The 15,173-nt window shown below is 45.4% G+C and overlaps 1 long non-coding RNA gene across 1 annotated transcript in view; it reads right to left on the reverse strand.

Annotated features, from left to right (window-relative positions):
- LOC135008690 (uncharacterized) overlaps positions 1-11,832 on the reverse strand; it is a 358,352-nt gene extending 346,520 nt beyond the window's left edge. The window contains exon 1 of the long non-coding RNA XR_010208347.1: positions 11,751-11,832. This is a non-coding gene — a long non-coding RNA (uncharacterized LOC135008690). The remainder of the gene's footprint in view (positions 1-11,750) is intronic.
- Between the last annotated feature and the right edge of the window lie 3,341 nt (positions 11,833-15,173).

Consider the following 15,173-nt stretch of genomic DNA (forward strand, 5'->3'; position numbering starts at 1 on the left):
TAGTTGACTCTTCCGTATAACTGTCCACTTCCTAGTGAAGTGGACAGGAGAGGGAGAAAATCACTGCAGTTGCGGTTTCGGGAAGTGGGTGGGGTTTAATTATGCAAATTGCTTCAATAAGCCACACCCTCTGGTTGCAGACCCGCAAATCTCTGCATTTTACCCATGGTGTGGGAGTGGTGTGTAATGACATGGAAGTCCGGCCCTGCTCCCCAAAGTGGTTAGCAACATCTCTTTTCCGGGCTTCTACTGGAGAGGAGACCAACAAAGTAGGCTGCCTGTGATGCCGATTGCGGAAGCACAATATAAGAATGCAGCTGCCATGTGCCAACCTTTGCAGTGTTTTCCCAACTCCTAGTCCTTCCTCTGCTTGGTGGATGTCCGGCTGCAGGCAGTCACTGCAGTCTGCTGGACTCTGCAAGTACCCATGGGAGGAAGAGCTGCGGTAGCAGGGCACGCGCAGCAACCCTCCAGAGTACAGCCAGTGAGAGCTTAAGGTCCACATGGGCCTGGGGCTGAAATTTATGAAGGACCTATGGATGCTGCCATAGGGGGTGTGACAACTATTGTGTGGGTTTGGTCCGCCCAGGGAGTGAGGTCTGTGCAGTTGGATGTGGCTAGCACAATAGAGGGCATAGCTACTACCTACTGCCCACTATCAACCAACTCCATCTCTTTCCCCTCTTCACTTGTTTGAAGTATATACTGTTACAGTATGTCACGGAGTACTGAATAACAATTTCTATTTCTTAAAGTAATATCTATCTATACAGATATAAATACATATACATAACACAATCTTTAGCAACTATGCATGTGCCAATATTCCTAGAAACTCCTATGGTGCAAGAGCGTGATCTAGACACAATGTATCATACATGTGGCGGAAAAGTAATGGGCGTTCCTGGGGGTGACTAGGAGGTGGATAGAAGTGCACGCACCAATGGTCTGTTCAGGGGCGTGTTATGGGAGTGCAGCAGATATGTCAATGAAAGTGGTAATGTACACAGATGCACAGATGAAGGCATAGGAGGCCACAGCCAGATGAAGAAACTGCAGATGCCACGGAGCTGTTGCAATAGTGGTATGTAAGGATGCATGAGTTGGTAATACAGTGTGCACAGACGCTGACAGTGGTCCTAATCCTTCACATTCAGCTGCACGGATGTACACGGGAATGAATTTGTAGCAGCATCTGCATAAAGATGCAGACATGCAACCACCAAGATCCACTGCTGCATGCGTTCTGCGTCCGAATCAGGTCCAATGCCACATTTCAGTGCCCCCGCAGATCTGTTGCCAGAGCGGCCTATCAGCGGTCATAGCACCATCCTCTCTGTTAAGGGCACCCCCAAAGCACTTGCACTTTCCAATGAATGATATGAGCGGAGGCAGCTTGGGGACGCCAGGCTGCAGCGCTCTCTGTAGAACACGCTTTTATTGATAAAAACAAGTTGCTACCCGCCTATAAGACATGCTATAGTGTGTAAGTGCAAACCCTGACATGCACATGTGTGTGTGTATATATATATATATATATATATATATATATATGGGTAGGGGGTCAGAATAGAGCCGTGTGGGGGAAGGGATGGAGCCTTGGTGAGGTGGGGGAGCTGCTGCAGGAGGAACAGCAGAGAGGGACAGCCTCAACAAGGGGGAGGGGGTATGGAACATAGAGATGGGGGCCTGGGGGTAGTATAGAACATAGAGATGGGGTTATGGGGTAATATGGAACATAAAATGGGGATGTGGAAAGTAATATGTAACATAGAAATGGGGATGTGGGGGTAGCATGGAACATAGAGATGGGTATATAGGGGCAGTGTGGAACATACAGTAGAGCTCAGGATGTGTGGTGCAGTATGGAACATAGAGATGGGGTGCGGGGGCAGTAAGAAACGGAGATGGGGATGTGGGGGGCAGTATGAAACATAGGGGTCTATTTACTAAGCCTTGGATGGAGATAAAGTGGATGGAGATAAAGTACCAGCCAATCAACTCCTGTCATTTTTCAAACCGAACCTGTGAGATGACAGTTAGACAGTGATTTGCTGGTATTGTATCTCCATCCAAGGCTTAGTAAATAGACCTCAAAGAAATGGGGTGTGGAGGCATTATGGAACATAGAAATGGGGTGAAGTGGCAATTCCGAACACAGAGATGAGGGTGTGGGGGCAGTACGGAACATTGAGATAAGGGTGTGGGGGCAGTACGAAACATAGAGATGAGGGTGTGGGGACAGTACGAAACATAGAGATGAGGGTGTGGGGGCAGTACGAAACATAGAGATGAGGGTGTGGGGGCAGTACGAAACAGAGATGAGGGTGTGGGGGCAGTACGAAACATAGAGATGAGGGTGTGGGGGCAGTACGAAACATAGAGATGAGGGTGTGGGGGCAGTACGAAACATAGAGATGAGGGTGTGTGGGCAGTACGAAACATAGAGATGAGGGTGTGGGGGCAGTACGAAACATAGAGATGAGGGTGTGGGGGCAGTACGAAACATAGAGATGAGGGTGTAGGGGCAGTAGGAACATAGAGATGTGGGTGTGGGGGGTGTTTGGGGCAGTATGAAACAGAGATGGGATGCTTGAGGTAGTATGGAACATAGAGATGGAGGTGATAGAAGTATGGAACAAATGAAGAGTGAAGTGTAGATATGGGGCCTGTAGCACCTTTTCTATCTTCACTCCCCCTCTTGACAAAAGCTGGCTATGCCACTGGGTGTGATACAGTGTTTCCTAAATTCTGTACCTAAGGATCCCTGATACATAACTCCCAACCATTCCAATTTTGTCAGGACAGTCATGCTTTTTCAGGCATGCAATGTCCCCCGAGTAGTAGTGACTGAATGTTGCACATTCACAAATGGCAGAGACGCTTAGGGCATCCCAGCAGCACAGGGTGTGTTGGGTATGCCCCCTGCGTGTCGAGGAACCAAGGGTATGACGTGCGGTCACACTCCCAAAATGACCACACATGATAATGCCCTTTTTTCTGTGCATGCCTTGATACATACAATGTCCCTCTTCCCCCACCTGAAACTTGTGAGGTATGCTAACAGTTCAGGTAGTAAGAAAATACATGATTAAGGTGACTTGATTAGTTAGTCATTTAATTTGATTTAACTATCTGAACTTAAGCATGGACAGCCTTGTTATTGTGTCTTAAGGACCTGTTAAATCCAGGAGAGCTCAGTCTCCATGTTGACTACTTTAGAGAGGCTTTAATCAATAACCAATAAAGCGGCCATCTGTACTTCTGCCCATGCACGACACCATCTTCTCACTGTGTTAGGGATCCAGAGTGGGACACGGACATGTTTCACGTACCTCAGGGAGACCCTGCATTACTGCTTCATTCACAACACTACAACTGCTGCTTCCTGTCCCACTACCCACATACAGTCACTGTCTAATGATTTGTAGGCTCTGCTTAAGCTCTGCTCCATGCTGAAATTGTGCATAACTGTGAGTACAGCAGGTACAACCAGATTACTGATGAATAAACTAGAGATGTGCGCTGACCCCCGTTCTTTGATTTTGGATCTGGACTCGTCTTTGTGTTTGCTTTTGCAAAACCACCCTCAAGTATTTTGCTTTTGGATCAGCAATCATTTTTTTTAATTGCTAAAAACCGCTAAAACAAATCATGTAATTTGGGCCTGTTTTGTTCCTATGGTATCATTAACCCCAATTACATTCATTTCTAGTCAATAAAAAGGACACTTTTGTGGCTGAAGTGCTTGGTTTGTTTTGGCACGCCGACAAACCAATTTTTTGGAAAGACTATCTCTGATCATTGAGGAGGTGATGATGAGGGTGTTGGCAGTAGAAATTGCATGTGCTGGTCCAAACTGATGGTAGCTGAAACTGGACTACTTGTCATTAATATACAGGATTTTTTCAGATTTTGATAAATAACTTCATGAACTCGCTGTAAATTACGTAACAGGGAGGAGGTGCATAGATGGTTAACATCACTACCTCTAGTTATTATGGCTTCACAAATGGCACAGATGTCTGGACAATTGTCGTTAGGATTTGGATAAAAATAATTCCACACATAATAGATGGATTTTTTGAGCTTATGCCCAGGCATGACAATGGGTTTCTATTTTATTATGGGCAAGAACTGCTGCCACTGGTAGCTGACTTACACAAACAACATCCTCATCATCAACATTCTCATTAGCATCAGGTACACAAATATCTCCCTCATCCTCTAGCACTTTCACAGTAGCATCCTCAATTTCTGTCACCCACTTGTACTGCTCATCCCCACATTTTCAAAAAGTGCAGATATGGTAGAAGGAAGTTTCTCTACAGTGTCAGCAATGTCATACTTAGTGAATGTGGACACCCATAAATTCTCCTCAGGGACTTGTGAACATGCAGTTTGTTCTTCAGCCTTAGTTTTCTTTTTTTCTTCTGTGGCACTATTTTTTCTGTTTTAAATATTACACCTCTACTGGACACAGAGCGAGAAGGTGTTGCATCATATGAGGTTACAGAAGAAGATGCCTGACTGTGTTTGGTCATGGCTTCTAGAGGATGCATTCTAGAGCATGAAACTGCAGTAGCGCCAGCAGGACCACCACTTGCAAACAAATGCCATGGCCTGAGCCATTCCTTGCCACTGCACGTGGTTTATAGCATGTTGGAAACTGTACATTTTTTGGCACTAAATTTTCTCTTTACAGTTAGTTTTTAGAGTTGAAGTACTGTCATGATGAACAGCAGCCACAGTACTAGTCATGGTTTTTTACTTTCTGCTCTTCTATCGTCTGATCCATATCGACACACAGTGCTATTAAGTAACGGTGGTACCTGCTGAACGTTATTTTTTAAGTGACTGAACAACACACGTAAAATAAATAAATAGTTTCCAAAAATAATAATACCAGGGACTAGAGATGTGCACCGGAAATTTTTCGGGTTTTGTGTTTTGGTTTTGGGTTCGGTTCCGTGGCCGTGTTTTGGGTTCGAACGCGTTTTGGCAAAACCTCACCGAATTTTTTTTGTCGGATTCGGGTGTGTTTTGGATTCAGGTGTTTTTTTCAAACCCTAAAAAACAGCTTAAATCATAGAATTTGGGGGTCATTTTGATCCCAAAGTATTATTAACCTCAATAACCATAATTTCCACTCATTTTCAGTCTATTCTGAACACCTCACACCTCACAATATTATTTTTAGTCCTAAAATTTGCACCGAGGTCGCTGGATGACTAAGCTCAGCGACCCAAGTGGCCGACACAAACACCTGGCCCATCTAGGAGTGGCACTGCAGTGTCACGCAGGATGGCCCTTCCAAAAAACACTCCCCAAACAGCACATGACGCAAAGAAAAAAAGAGGCGCAATGAGGTAGCTGTGTGAGTAAGCTAAGCGACCCTAGTGGCCGACACAAACACCTGGCCCATCTAGGAGTGGCACTGCAGTGTCAGGCCGGATGGCCCTTCCAAAAAATACTCCCCAAACAGCACATGACGCAAAGAAGAAAAAAAAGAGGCGCAATGAGGTAGCTGTGTGACTAAGATAAGCGACCCTAGTGGCCGACACAAACACCTGGCCCATCTAGGAGTGGCATTGCAGTGTCACGCAGGATGGCCCTTCCAAAAAACACTCCCCAAACAGCACATGACGCAAAGAAAAATGAAAGAAAAAAGAGGTGCAAGATGGAATTGTCCTTGGGCCCTCCCACCCACCCTTATGTTGTATAAACAGGACATGCACACTTTAACTAACCCATCATTTCAGTGACAGGGTCTGCCACACAACTGACTGAAATGACGGGTTGGTTTGGACCCCCACCAAAAAAGAAGCAAATAATCTCTCCTTGCACAAACTGGCTCTACAGAGGCAAGATGTCCACCTCATCATCATCCTCCGATTCATCACCGTGTACATCCCCCTCCTCACAGATTATCAATTCGTCCCCACTGGAATCCACCATCACAGCTCCCTGTGTACTTTGTGGAGGCAATTGCTGCTGGTGAATGTTTCCATGGAGGAATTGATTATAATTCATTTTAATGAACATCATCTTCTCCACATTTTCTGGAAGTAACCTTGTACGCCGATTGCTGACAAGGTGAGCGGCGGCACTAAACACTCTTTCGGAGTACACACTTGTGGGAGGGCAACTTAGGTAGAATAAAGCCAGTTTGTGCAAGGGCCTCCAAATTGCCTCTTTTTCCTGCCAGTATACGTACGGTCTGTCTGACGTGCCTACTTGGATGCGGTCACTCATATAATCCTCCACCATTCTTTCAATGGTGAGAGAATCATATGCAGTGACAGTAGACGACATGTCCGTAATCGTTGGCAGGTCCTTCAGTCCGGACCAGATGTCAGCATCAGCAGTCACTCCAGACTGCCCTGCATCACCGCCAGCGGGTGGGCTCGGAATTCTGAGCCTTTTCCTCGCACCCCCAGTTGCGGGAGAATGTGAAGGAGGAGATGTTGACAGGTCGCGTTCCGCTTGACTTGACAATGTTCTCACCAGCAGTTCTTTGAACCCCTGCAGACTTGTGTCTCCCGGAAAGAGATATCCAAGGTAGGTTTTAAATCTAGGATCGAGCACGGTGGCCAAAATGTAGTGCTCTGATTTCAACAGATTGACCACCCGTGAATCCTTGTTAAGCGAATGAAGGGCTCCATCCACAAGTCCATCATGCCTAGCGGAATCGCTCAGTGTTAGCTCCTCCTTCAATGTCTCCAATGTCTCTGCAAAAGCCTGATGAGGGGAATGACCTGACTCAGGCTGGCAGTGTCTGAACTGACTTCACGTGTGGCAAGTTCAAAAGGTTGCAGAACCTTGCACAACGTTGAAATCATTCTCCACTGCGCTTGAGACAGGTGCATTCCACCTCCTATATCGTGCTCAGTTGTATAGGCTTGAATGGCCTTTTGCTGCTCCTCCAACCTCTGAAGCATATAGAGGGTTGAATTCCACCTCGTTACCACTTCTTGCTTCAGATGATGGCAGGGCAGGTTCAGGCGTTTTTGGTGTTGCTCCAGTCTTCTGTACGTGGTGCCTGTACGCCGAAAGTGTCCCGCAATTCTTCTGGCCACCGACAGCATCTCTTGCACGCCCCTCTCGTTTTTTAAATAATTCTGCACCACCAAATTCAAGGTATGTGCAAAACATGGGACGTGCTGGAATTTGCCCATATTTAATGCACACACAATATTGCTGGCGTTGTCCGATGCCACAAATCCACAGGAGAGTCCAATTGGGGTAAGCCATTCTTTGATGATCTTCCTCAGTTGCCGTAAGAGGTTTTCAGCTGTGTGCGTATTCTGGAAAGCGGTGATACAAAGCGTAGCCTGCCTAGGAAAGAGTTGGCGTTTGAGAGATGCTGCTACTGGTGCCGCCGCTGCTGTTCTTGCGGCGGGAGTCAATACATCTACCCAGTGGGCTGTCACAGTCATATAGTCCTGAGTCTGCCCTTCTCCACTTGTCCACATGTCCGTGGTTAAGTGGACATTGGGTACAACTGCATTTTTTAGGACACTGGTGAGTCTTTTTCTGAGGTCTGTGTACATTTTCGGTATCGCCTGCCTAGAGAAATGGAACCTAGATGGTATTTGGTACCAGGGACACAGTACCTCAATCAAGTCTATAGTTGGCTCTGCAGTAATGATGGATACCGGAACCACGTTTCTCACCGCCCAGGATGCCAAGGCCTCAGTTATCCGCTTTGCAGCAGGATGACTGCTGTGATATTTCATCTTCCTCGCAAAGGACTGTTGGACAGTCAATTGCTTGGTGGAAGTAGTAAAAGTCGTCTTACGACTTCCCCTCTGGGATGACCATCGACTCCCAGCAGCAACAACAGCAGCACCAGCAGCAGTAGGCGTTACACGCAAGGATGCATTGGAGGAATCCCAGGCAGGAGAGGACTCGTCAGAATTGCCAGTGACATGGCCTGCAGGACTATTGGCATTCCTGGGGAAGGAGGAAATTGACACTGAGGGAGTTGGTGGGGTGGTTTGCGTGAGCTTGGTTACAAGAGGAAGGGATTTACTGGTCAGTGGACTGCTTCCGCTGTCGCCCAAAGTTTTTGAACTTGTCACTGACTTATGATGAATGCGCTGCAGGTGACGTATAAGGGAGGATGTTCCGAGGTGGTTAACGTCCTTACCCCTACTTATTACAGCTTGACAAAGGCAACACACGGCTTGACAAATGTTGTCCGCATTTCTGTTGAAATACTTCCACACCGAAGAGCTGATTTTTTTGGTATTTTCACCAGGCATGTCAATGGCCATATTCCTCCCATGGACAACAGGTGTCTCCCCGGGTGCCTGACTTAAACAAACCACCTCACCATCAGAATCCTCCTTGTCAATTTCCTCCCCAGCGCCAGCAACACCCATATTCTCCTCATCCTGGTGTACTTCAACACTGACATCTTCAATCTGACTATCAGGAACTGGACTGCGGGTGCTCCTTCCAGCACTTGCAGGGGGCGTGCAAATGGTGGAAGGCGCATGCTCTTCACGTCCAGTGTTGGGAAGGTCAGGCATCGCAACCGACACAATTGGACTCTCCTTGGGGATTTGTGATTTAGAAGAACGCACAGTTCTTTGCTGTGCTTTTGCCAGCTTAAGTCTTTTCATTTTTCTAGCGAGAGGCTGAGTGCTTCCATCCTCATGTGAAGCTGAACCACTAGCCATGAACATAGGCCAGGGCCTCAGCCGTTCCTTGCCACTCCGTGTGGTAAATGGCATATTGGCAAGTTTACGCTTCTCCTCCGACGATTTTATTTTAGATTTTTGAGTCCTTTTTTTACTGATATTTTGTGTTTTGGATTTTACATGCTCTGTACTATGACATTGGGCATCGGCCTTGGCAGACGACGTTGATGGAATTTCATTGTCTCGGCCATGACTAGTGGCAGCAGCTTCAGCACGAGGTGGAAGTGGATCTTGATCTTTCCCTATTTTTGGAACCTCAACATTTTTGTTCTCCATATTTTAATAGGCACAACTAAAAGGCACCTCAGGTAAACAATGGAGATGGATGGATACTAGTATACTTATGGATGACGAGTGACTGACGACACAGAGGTAGCTACAGCCGTGGACTACCGTACTGCGTCTGCTAGTATAGAGATGATAATGATATAAAAAATATATATATATCACTACTGCAGGTATATATAATATAATGATGGACCTGCTGGACACTGTCAGCAGACTCCTAAACTACTAGTATGAAGAAGATAGAAAAAAAACCCCCACCACAGGTAGGTATACAATTATGGACGAGCACTGACGACACAGAGGTAGCTACAGCCGTGGACTACCGTACTGCGTCTGCTAGTATAGAGATGATAATGATATAAAAAATATATATATATCACTACTGCAGGTATATATAATATAATGACGGACCTGCTGGACACTGTCAGCAGACTCCTAAACTACTAGTATGAAAAAGATAGATTAAAAAAAACCCACCACAGGTAGGTATACAATTATGGACGAGCACTGACGACACAGAGGTAGCTACAGCCGTGGACTACCGTACTGCGTCTGCTAGTATAGAGATGAGAATGATATAAAAAATATATATATATATCACTACTGCAGGTATATATAATATAATGACGGACCTGCTGGACACTGTCTGCAGACTCCTAAACTACTAGTATGAAGAAGATAGAAAAAAAAACCCCACCACAGGTAGGTATACAATTATGGACGAGCACTGACGACACAGAGGTAGCTACAGCCGTGGACTACCGTACTGCGTCTGCTAGTATAGAGATGATAATGATATAAAAAATATATATATATCACTACTGCAGGTATATATAATATAATGACGGACCTGCTGGACACTGTCAGCAGACTCCTAAACTACTAGTATGAAAAAGATAGATAAAAAAAAACCCACCACAGGTAGGTATACAATTATGGACGAGCACTGACGACACAGAGGTAGCTACAGCCGTGGACTACCGTACTGCGTCTGCTAGTATAGAGATGAGAATGATATAAAAAATATATATATATATCACTACTGCAGGTATATATAATATAATGACGGACCTGCTGGACACTGTCTGCAGACTCCTAAACTACTAGTATGAAGAAGATAGAAAAAAAAACCCCACCACAGGTAGGTATACAATTATGGACGAGCACTGACGACACAGAGGTAGCCACAGCCGTGGACTACCGTACTGCGTCTGCTAATATAGAGATGATAAAGATGATAGAGATGAACAAAAAAAATATAACACTACTGCAGGTAAATATTTATATAATATAATGAATGACGGACCTGCTGGACACTGTCAGCAGAATGCGTTTATAGAATAAAAAAAAAAACACCACAGGAGTGTTTAACTTTTTCAGGCAGACAATATACTGGTGGTCACTGGTCAGTCACACTGGCAGCAAAAGTGTGCACTGTACTCCTGCTATAACTGCACCCCAGTCTCCCCCACAATTCAGCTGTGTGAGCAGTGAGCACTCAGCACAGTCAGATATACATAGATGATATTATCATGTAGCACACTGAGGCTGAGCACAGATATGGTATGTGACTGTGTATCGTTTTTTTTCAGGCAGAGAACGGATTATATTAAATAATAAATAAAACTGGTGGTGGTCAGTCACTAGTAACTATCAGCAAAATTCTGCACTCTGAGTACTCCTAATGCTCCCCAAAATTACTAAGTAATTAATCAACTCAAGTGTCTCTATCTATTCTAACGGAGCGGACGCCAGCCACGTCCTCTCCCTATCAATCTCAATGCACGTGTGAAAATGGCGGCGACGCGCGGCTCCTTATATAGAATCAGAGTCTCGCGATAGAATACGAGCCTCGCGAGAATCCGACAGCGGGATGACGACGTTCGGGCGCGCTCGGGTTAGCCGAGCAAGGCGGGAAGATCCGAGTCTGCCTCGGACCCGTGTAAAAAGGCTGAAGTTCGGGGGGGTTCGGATTCCGAGGAACCGAACCCGCTCATCTTTACCAGGGACCAGTGATTGGTGATACGGTGAGGGCAGTCGGTCGTCGGATCGCTGTGCATTCATTAAAATGATGCTGTGAAGCGGCAGCATTTTTTACAGCACTAGAAGTCACAGCAGAGCACAGGATCTGATGACTGGCTGTCCTCCCAGGATCGGATCCTGGCTGCAGGTAAGTATAATCAGAGGATAGGGGCTCATGCGGACACAAACTCAGTATTTTTCACTAAAAGAATCCTGCGATTTGTGGTAAGTGGATTTGCAAGCTCTATCCCTTCATGCGATAATTGAATAGCTCGCAGGGATATATCAGTTATCGTATTATGTATTGGGGCAAATTTATCACATCCCATCTGAGATGCGGATTGTGATAAGTAAGCCCCTTAGAAATAGGAGAGTGCCTCTACTTTATACTTACATAAGCAGAAGTTTACTTTTTTTTTTTTATTTCCCCAAAATATGAAAAAATAAAATGACCGAACAACACTGTAAAATAAATGACTTTTTCTTTATACTAGATATCAGCGAGGTGAATACTTTTAAAATCGGGTACACAATGGTATCTCCACAAATCAATTTTAATGTCAGTCTACTCATTGAAAATACAGTCAGCAGCAGACCATACATATATTTTTCTGTGCCTACCCACGACTGCATTGTCAGCGTACATAGCAATAAGAAAATCTGCATAAAGTTCAGTATTTTACTTTGCAATCCCAATATAAAAGCTTGGAGCAAAAATATCAGTTTCTCTACCTTATGCCTCTCTCTCCTCCCCTTCTTGCAATGACATAGCCCGGCAGGCCTAACGGGACACACAGAACAGATGGCCTGACTGCAACAGTTTGAGGAGGGGGCCGGGCTCCATGCCATCTGTTAGAGAAGAGGCACAGGTGACTGGGGGCTAGGTTCAGGGCAGGGGAAAGTTCGAGCTCAAATGCCAGAAGTTGATTTTGATTTTATAGAATCTACTGACCCTTTGATGACTGCCCAGATCAGGTTACCCCATAACCCCTTATGTAAGGGCAGACTTTTTATTTTTGATGGTACTTATACAGTATATATAAAAGAGAGCTGTCTTCTAATACTGTACACAGCATTTTGAATGTGACACTTGGATGTGAAGCAATGCAAACTAGGACTGCAGCTCAGCAATAGTATTTGCTGTCGTCTCTAATATATTGCTAAAGCCATTTCAACAAAGAAAATACACACATTTTTGTAATCTATTGTTTATTTTTAAGTATTTCAATTATTAATAAAGCAAAGATAAAATGATAAAGGAAAGCAATCACTGTTCCGGGCAAGAACCTCAAATCACTTTACAGCTACTCCAGGGACATTCAATAACAAGACACAAAATAGTAACATCCCACCACAGAAAAAAATACATGTTATGTATATATATCCTGTATATGTATCTTACATACATTTATCATCAAAGTACATATACAGTGTTTAATAACACCAGCTTAAAACAAATAGGCTAAAACTGAGGTCATAAAAAGGTGCTATTATAAAGCAAGGAGGACTATAATGTAGTACAAAACTGCACTAAAATACAATGATAACTGGTGTCCAGCAGGGAGTTCTTTTTGGTTCGGAATGTGGAGAATAAAGTTATACGCGTTTAGAAATCAGCATATTTCTCACATTTAAAATATGAAATCTGACAAATAAGCCATGCCCCAAATTCTCCCAAAGTGCCCCGTCAATTCACCCAGCCCCATTAGGGTTAAACAGGTCCAGACAGGATTAAGATTTTGGACCTGTTCTATCTCACATTGTAAAATGCACTTTCCCGACATTGTTCATGTGTGGCTTTCAAAGGTTCTGCGTACAGTGCATTAGCATGCATCTTCTCCCCATACTAGTGACAGCAGCGGGGTCAGTGACAGTGACACTCCTGCAGCTAAGAGCCCCAGCATGTGGCTTCATGGAAGTGGATGTTCCCCCGTTACGTCACTCTGGGGGACGGATAATGTCACACTGCAGCACCGAGCTCCTGTCACTGCGGAAGTCCCGGCATTTTGGTGTCACCCCGTGGAAGGGTGACATCCAGGTGCTGCCCATGCGCCCCCCCCCCCCCCCCCTCCTTGTGACGCATCTGCCCCATACCTACATACAGTATGTTTATATATTACCAAAAGGAACTTCACCCAGTGGAACTACAAGCCTGCTTATAGTTCTACAAAACCTGTGCCTGCTGAAAACCGGGCATTCTGGGACTTGTAGTGGTGGAAACTGTTGGTGGTGTTGGAGAGGAATTCTCTTTGCAATATGAACATAACACATTAACCCTGTGTAGTTAATACAGGGTGGACATCTATTGAAAACAAAAATGAATTTCACTTGCATACCCTCTCAGTCACCAATATGTCTGTTGTATTTATGCATTATGTTGTGGTGTTCGTAAATATCGTGTTGGTTTACCAGGCAACTCTGTATTATGTACCAAGCCCTTTAACCAGTGGCAGATTCAGTAAGTGGTTGGCCCTGGTGCAAAAATATGCTTTGAGCCCCCCCACCACCACACCCCCAAAAATCTGTGGATACAGTAGATTACAAATTTATTTTCTCTTGTCAGATACAAAGGTAGAATGGACTCGGGGTCTAATTCAGTAAGGAGCACCTGAAGTTTCCCCAATGATCGGGGCACTGTGCATGTCCTGTCCGGCGCACGTGCAAGTGGGTTTGGCAGGAGGTTCAGGGGTGGCGGCCCGTGCTGCCATCAGAAATTGTGGGGCCCGAGACTGACAAAATAGTCAGGGCCCCCTCCCCACCCTTCCGAAAAAAAAAAAAAAAAAGTTATATAAAAATAAATATATATATTTTTTTTAGCTCAAAAATAGAAAGCCCCTTACACAATATTATGTACCCACATTACTGGCCTTGTCACCATATTATGGCCACACAAGTACAGTACCTGCTCATTGTCAGGGGCTTCCTTCCTCACTCCCCATTGCTGTCGCTGTCAGGAGGGTCTGGGATAATCATGCCGCTGCCTGCCCACCAGCCTCCGCCCCTGCCGTTCTGCTGCTGTCCTAGGGTTCCCCTAGTATCTTGAATACCTGTCTCCTCTGTGGTGGTGGCCATTTTGGGAGAAATGTTTTCAATACAGAGCTGTTGGAGGGCTGTGGACAGTGGCAGAACGGCGGGGGGTTGGCAGGTGGCTGCATGAGCATCCCAGGCCCTCCCTTCTCTGAGAGAGGCCGGGCTCGGGACAGCTGTGCCCCCACCACCCCCCTGATGGCAGCAGCCAGTGTTGGGGAAAACGGGGGCATTTTCATGGGGTCCACTCCACATGGTATCACAACTAAAATAATTAGCTCCACCTGTGGAGCTTGTAAAATGTGTCAGTGAGCAATGAACAGGGCCGTAACTAGGGTAGTGTAGACGGTGCCTTTCACACCAAGCATTTTTGCGGTGGGTGCACAGTGTACCCCTATTGGCCGGCTCTGTATGCCGTGCCAATGACAGCCGCAGCGCTGCCCACTGTCTAAATGAAAGCGAGCAGCACTGCGTAGAGAGATTGGCATCGCCCATGTGGTCCACTCCCTTGTCTGTCCTGCAGTGCATGACGAGGACTTCCAGGTTCAGGGGTCAGCTGGAGAATGTCGAGTGCTGATGGCCAATACCAGGTAACTAACACACACACACACACACACACACACACACACACACACACACACACACACACCTCCTCCCCTTGCTCTACCTGGCGTAATGTGTGTAAGGGCTCTACCAAGGTGTAATGTGACTAATGGACACTACTGTGCAGCATAATGTGAATTTGTACTATTCTGTGGCTGCACCCCTATATTTTTTTACATGCCGTTTGGTGCACAATGACCCTATTTTAAATATGGGGGAGGGAGCCACCAATTCTCTTTCTGAAACAGGGCACCAAAATGTCTAGTTATGGCTCTGCTAATGAATACACCTGTGTACCTGCGACGTGACCTGGAAAACATGAACCGATTTATGCATCTTAGAAGTTGTTAGGAACTTCAAAAAAAAAAAAAAAGGCAGGAATCCTCCTACTGCTCTTTTCCATCACTCCATTTACAACATTACTCATTCTAAATAAAGACATGACATACACTATGTTTATGAATCATAACAGGTCAAATAGCCACTTAAACTGTGTTATCTGATATGTATGGACGTACATGCCAA

The sequence above is a fragment of the Pseudophryne corroboree genome, chromosome 2, assembly GCF_028390025.1.
Source record: "Pseudophryne corroboree isolate aPseCor3 chromosome 2, aPseCor3.hap2, whole genome shotgun sequence".
Classification (NCBI taxonomy): Eukaryota; Metazoa; Chordata; class Amphibia; order Anura; family Myobatrachidae; genus Pseudophryne; species Pseudophryne corroboree.